The sequence below is a fragment of the Dama dama genome, chromosome 16, assembly GCF_033118175.1.
Source record: "Dama dama isolate Ldn47 chromosome 16, ASM3311817v1, whole genome shotgun sequence".
NCBI classification, from domain to species: Eukaryota; Metazoa; Chordata; class Mammalia; order Artiodactyla; family Cervidae; genus Dama; species Dama dama.
This window is the reverse complement of record NC_083696.1, coordinates 33168316-33175185: the sequence shown is the minus strand read 5'-3', so window position 1 is coordinate 33175185 and position 6870 is coordinate 33168316.

Below are 6870 nucleotides of genomic sequence, written 5' to 3'. Positions count from 1 at the left end.
TTCTTCTCCTGGTTTCTTGGTGATAGGGTTATATTTTAATAATGCAGTGATAGCAATGTTTAAAATATTAATATAAATTTTAGAAAGATAATATTTTCAAAAAAGAATACTTATATTAAGTTTTTCCATGATCCAAAATCAATTTTAAAATGTAAGCAAGTCTATTTTCCAGTGAAAAGAGAGACAGATACAGAAAGAGACAGAGGGATAAAGAGACAGAGAGAGGGAAATGTGGAAAATACTGACCCTAACACAGACTCCAGAGAAGCTGGTGATCTGAGTGTGAGGTTTGTTGCTGGCATCGCAGAGAGGGAGTCTGGCCAAGGTGGCATTCTCAGTAAGAGATGATGCTTACCTGTTCTGCCTGCTCTGGGGGCCAGGATCTAGACTATCATTATGTGTGTGTTTGTGTATAGGATCCACTGGGTCTGATATCTATTCACTGCTGTATCTGGTAACTCCATGTTACTAAAGAAGATTAGGTAGGGGATATGGGCAGGCTCTAGGACACTGTTTTGTAAAAATGCTAACATGAAATCTTTGTCCCTTCTTCCAGCTTATTTCCTCTCTGGTGACTGAAATTTAAATAATCATTGGAAATTAGTAAACACCTTGAACCATGAAGTGGACCAGGGTGGAACATAGAGAGTGAGCTGGATCCTTGATCCCATGAACAGCAATATTGGTCCTGGACTGCTTTGGTTTAGACAAGAAAAATGTCCCTTTAGCTAATTTAAACAATTGCTAATGTGGGTTTTATACTACTTACAGCTAAACCTAATTGGAGTTGATCTATTCCATATTAAATGACTCCCAATGGCCTTTACACAGTGTGAGTTGGAGAAAAGCAATGCCTACTCCATGATTCAATCATTCAGGGACTAGCAGACCAGACCAGAGAAATTCTATATGGACAAGGGTAGGAGTACTCACCCTAATTGGACACTCCTTCCCATGTTCCTTGCCTAGCCAGTGGCATATTGATTATTTTGAATTAAAACTACTTGAGAAATGGCTAGTGAAATGCAAATTATATTTAAAAGAAGACATTCAGAGAATAGATCTGAAAATAGACCTATGGTTACTGAAGGGTAAGAGCAGGGGAAGGATAAATTGCAAGACTGGGATTGACACATAGACATTACTGTATATAAAATAGATAACTAATGAAGACTTACTGTAAAGCACAGGGAACCTTAATACTCTGTAATGACTTATATGGGAAAATAATCTAAAACAGAATAGATATATGTGTAACTGATTCACTTTGCTATACATCTGAAACTAATACAACACTGTAAATCAACTATATCCCAATAAAAATAAAAAAGGCATTCTGGCACCCAATTATTTCCTTCTGAAAGCAGGAAATAAATCTCCCATGTGAAGGCATCCTCTTTATATCAGGAAGATAGAAAGAATCATTATCATCAGAGTTAGGAAATTCAAGGCTAAGAAAGCTGTATAGATAAATTTAGCTACTTCTTCATTAGTTTGCTGCACCAGACACACATCCTTTTGTTTGCTTAAATATTCACATAAAATTGTTTCTTTGTCTAAAAATGATATATAAACAGCCTTCTTTGGTAACTTTGGAAGTTCCACTTATTTGAGACTTCTGTATATATGAATTAATTTTTTTCTCATTAATTTCTCTTGTGTGAGTTTAATAATTACATCAGTCAAAAGAATCCAGAATGGTGGGGAAATTTTCCTTCTTTCTGATACCTTCTAAGCACTTCTCATGTGTTAACTCACCTAATCCAACAATTCCACAAGGCACTGCTTTCATTATCCTCATTCCAGCTTTCAAATGAGTAAACTGAGGCACAGAGAGATTAATTTGTCCAAGATCACGCACTTAATAGAAGAAGAGCTGAAATTTGAACCTGGGAGTTTAACTCTAGAATCCAAGCTCTTAACTGTTATGCAGATAATCTCTTGATATTGAATAAAAACACATGCATTCGTGTACATCCCACCTCAAACACACATCATGTTGAAAAAATGGATGGGATGGGGAGGGAGGTGGGAGGGGGGATCGGGATGGGGAACACATGTAAATCCATGGCTGATTCATGTCAATGTATGGCAAAAACCACTACAATATTGTAAAGTAATTAGCCTCCAACTAATAAAAATAAATGAAAAAAAAAAAAGAAAAAATGTAAAAGGCAAGTTTTCCATTTTCAGATTCTCTACAGATGATCCTTTTTAATAGGTATGACAGCAACTTGTGCATGATTTTAAATTGTCACAGATATTAAGAATGATTCTCATTCTCTAAAATTACATTTGACACTCTCTATGTGGCCTTGGACAAGTAATTAATTTTTCTAAGCCTTGTTTTTCTTATTGTGAAGTTAGGATAATAATGCCTTTTTAAATGAGTGTTAGAGACATCAAGTAAGAGGAGAACATAAAATGCCTGTATAGTTGGGTCTTTTTCAGTTATCAGTGACCCCGCAAACCCAACTTAACAGCTTTGTAACTGAAAAGTCACAGGATACACCCCAGGCTGAATTAATAGCCCAGTGGAGTGATCTATATTGTTAGTTTTGTTTTTGAGTCCCCATTTTCAGTTCCATTTTGCTCTCTTCTTTATATTGGCTTCATTCTTAATTTCATGTGAGGGCAAGATGGTTTCCAACCCCAGAACTGTTCAAGTTTAAACTCAACTGAAAAGCGAGGGCTTTGGGATTAGCAGGAATTACTCCTGATTCACTCTGATTGACTTGGGCTGAGTCACATGTCCCTCCTCAAACCAGTCACTACGGCTGGGGAAATTGCTTGCTCTTATTAGCTAGGCATGTCAGAAACTGGAATCAGGAGTGGAGTCAATGTTGCCTGAAGGATGGAAGTTAGGAGTCAGGGAGGGGTGTCTCCTTGGAAGAAAAATCAGAATGCTTATCCTTCTGAAGATAATAGTAAGTGAATGCAGAGCACCAGTAACTACTCACCACTTTAGTGCCTGACCTGTTTAAGGAACTCAATAAATCCTAGGTTCAGGTCTGTTCTTGTATTGGAATGCACATGATGCCATTCAGAAACATCTTTTTCAGAATTCTGTTAACTAGCATTTGAGAACTTTCTTTTAACAGGGCAATAGATGTCATCATTAGAATTGCAAGAAAGTCCATCCTTACCTTCCTTGCCTTTTATTCAATGTTCCCTTCTAGCCTCTTTCCTCATATTCTCTCAGTGATCCTAAAAATCTTCCACATCCTTTCTTCTGCTAGGAAGACCAGCAATCAAGTGGTAGATAATGTGTCTGCCATATCTTCTTGGGCAATCAGCCAGCAAACCATCACTAAATCTTCAGCTTAGAGAATACAATCCAATGTGGAACTGAGAGGGGAGTTGTTATTGTAAGGAGAAATAAAACCAGGAAGCCAAACTTCCCCCTTTACCTTTACTGTAATAAGTCAATTCAGGAGACATAAGGACATGGGTTCGATTCCTGGGTGGGGAAGATCCCCGGGAGGAGGGCATGGCAACCCACTCTAGTATTCTAGCCTGGAGAATCCCATGGACAGAGGAGCCTGGTGGGCTACAGCCCACAGGGCAGCAAAGAGTCAGATATGACTGAAGCAACTTAGCATGCACACGTTATTCATTTGTTTATTTGTTCAACAAATATTTCTTAAACACTTATGGTGTGTCTGGTTCTGTGTATGTACTGGAACTGCAAAGGATTTGGGAGCACTTTGTTTGTTTATTCTATCCTCCTTACTCCTTCCTATCACAGGAAAAGCTGATATCTGAGTTGAGTCCTAACTGGCCCAGAGGTTCTCCCATCACACCTGTTCTGTGCTCTTGAAGTCCTGCATTGCCAAGGGGAAGCCTCAGGATCTTCCATGGAGCTGAGAAAAGAGGATGAGCAGGTGGCCCACCCTTCTTTTATATCCTGGGGTGCTTTATAAGAATGTTCTCAAAGATAGGAACTTTCACACACACAGATGTTGGGATCAGAAACGTCTAAATTTCAGCTCTGCACTGACTGTATAAGCATGTGACCTTGGGCGAATCAGGTAATCTCTCTGGATCTATTTTCTTCTCGATTACAATGAAGATGGTAGTAAGCAGTTCACAAAACTATTTCATAGAGCTTCATAGAGCATGGTGAAGATCCAGAGAGGAGTTATGTGAAAAGTATTTGGCACACAGTGGGAGCTGAGCAAAAGTTTATTTTCACCCTCCTCTCCCTTCCTCCCTCTTTCTCCTTTACTTCCCACCTCCCTCTTTCCCTCTCTTCTAGTCCCACTTTGGGAGCAGCAAGTGCTGGCCTGGGTGTGAACAGACGTCGACCCAAGTTGTGGAAGTTACTGTCCTTCTACCTTACTGCTGCCTACTGTTCCTCAAGCTCCAGGCAGAAGTGACCGCCCCTGAGCAGAGGTCAGCGGCAGTGATGGTGCTCCTTGACAACCGAGAGCCCCTGCTTTGTTCAGTGGATGACCTTGGCTGCCTCCTGAGGAGCTGTGGTCCTGGGAACATCAGAATGCCAGCTCCAATAGCAAGCCTGAGGGAGGGATGCAAAGCTCCTTTTTCTAGTTCTCTGCAGAGCAAACTCCTGGTTAGTACCATCCTAAATGTGAAGAGGGGAACTGTAGCTGGTGTAGTCAGAAGCTTTTAGTGAAGAGTTCAAGACACATAACTCAAATTGGCTTAAACATAGAGAGGGAATTACTGGCTAAGCAGCTCCAAATCTGAATGGCTTCAGAATCTCTCTCCATCTCAGCTCTGCTTTCTCTGGCAGCTCTTCCTATTGTGACAAGGTCATCATTAACAGCTCTGGGACTGCTTTCTGTTAGCTTTATGACCAGAGGAAAAAGAGAGCACCCCTTTCCTACCCGATCCAGCAAGAATTCTAAGACTGAGTCTATCAGTCTGATTGAGTCGTCTGCGCATCCCTGAACCCATCTTTGTGGGCAGTCATCTGACTGGCCAGGACTCCTTTGGAAGCCACCAGGGAAACCCATATTTATACATATGTGCGTGCATGCTAAATCACTTCAGTCGTGTCTGACACTGTGACCCCCTGGACTATAGCCCGCCAGGCTCCTCTGTCCATGGGGATTCTCTAGGCAAGAATACTGGGATGGGTTGCCATGCCCTCCTCCAGGAAATCTTCCCAACCCAGGGATCGAACCCAGATCTCTGGCATTGCAGGTGGATTCTTTACTGTCTGAGCCCCGAGGGAAGCCCAAGAATACTGGAGAGGGTAGCCTACCCCTTCTCCAGGAGATCTTCCTGACCCAGAAACTGAACCAGGGTCACCTGCCTTGCAGGAGGATTCTTTACCAGCTGAGCTACCAGGGAAGCCTATTTATATGTATAGGTATATACAAATATGTATAAGTGTATTGTACATACAGATACATAGATATGTCTTCTACCGGTTCTGTTTCTCTGGTAGAACCCTGATTGATACATCATGGAATGTCAAATTATGATCTGTAGTTGAAAAATGAGGGGCTTCCCTGGTGGCTCAGTGGCAAAGAATCTGCCTGCCAAGCAGGAGACATGGATTTGATCCCTAATCTGGGAAGATCCCACATGCTAACTCGCTTCAGTTGTGTCCGACACTCTGCAACCCTGTGGACTGTAGCCTGCCAGGTGGTGCATACACGCTTCGAAACAAGTAGGCCCATGAGTCACAAGTATTGAGCTTGTGCTCTAGAGCCTGGGAGCTGCAACTACTGAGACCTCATATCACAACTCCTGAAGCCAGGCACCCTAGAACCCGTGCTTAGCAACAAGAGAAGCCACTGCAATGAGAAGTCCCTGCGATGAACAAAGAGTAGTCCCCACTCGCTGCTACAAGAGAAAATCCCACACAGCAATGAAGACCTGGTATAGCCAAAAACAAATCAATAAATAAAATCATAAAAAAGAAAAATGATATTGATTATGATGTTAGTGAGTTTTTAAGTCAGTCAAATTTGAGGCAGAAGAACCCATTCCCCTTCAGTGTACAAGATATGTAATTTGATTGAACCTGTAGTGTAGTAGTCTTATTAACATATTTTCACAGGAATGGTTCTACATTTTGTAGGTCCCTAAAAAACAAAGTGTCACTGTAATACTGGACATAAATACTTGAAATATAGCGCCTTTCTACTGAGGAATTTAAATGACTTCACAGGCATTATCTCATGAATATACATGTGTTGGTAATGAGGTAGGTGACAAATAGGACCATCTCCACTTTATAGACTGAAATTGGGTCGTGGTGAAAGTGACTTGGTCCAAAGTTATGTTGAAACTCACTAACAGACTATGACTGGAAAAAGAAGTCTTGCAGGCTTTGGGTCAGTGTTCAGCTAGTTCAAAGTGTGGTCTCCCTGTCCCCTGTATGGGAATTACCTGGGGTTATTAAAATGCCAATACCTGAATCAGAATTCTGGCAAGTGGATTGAAGAGTTTGTCATTTTGGTAAGCTCCTTGGGTGGGCCTTAGCATATTAAAGTCTGAGAACTACTCCTCAGGTGTACATCTTTACTTCGTGTGAACTTTGCTTGGCTTCATGCGTATATAAATTGAAAAATTTAGGAACTCAACCCTGGTTTTCCTGATTCAAGTAGGAAAAAGAAACTGAAAGAAAAAAAAAATCTGGTTTATTTTATTTTTTAAAAGCAGACGTTTAAGTGCTTCTCATTATTTTCAAGGAGAATTAGGCTACCTATGAGTCACTAATAAGTATATTCTATCAACATCCTGGTCTCCATTTATTGGTACTTGTATGATATGTTTTGCCTTTTCAGCTCTTTTTGCTCACCTGGGAGGTCTCTTTGGCTGCCTCCCACAGATTATCTGGGTCCTTTAACCAAACAAATGCAGAGACATTTGTAAGCCAAGGACATTTTTGCT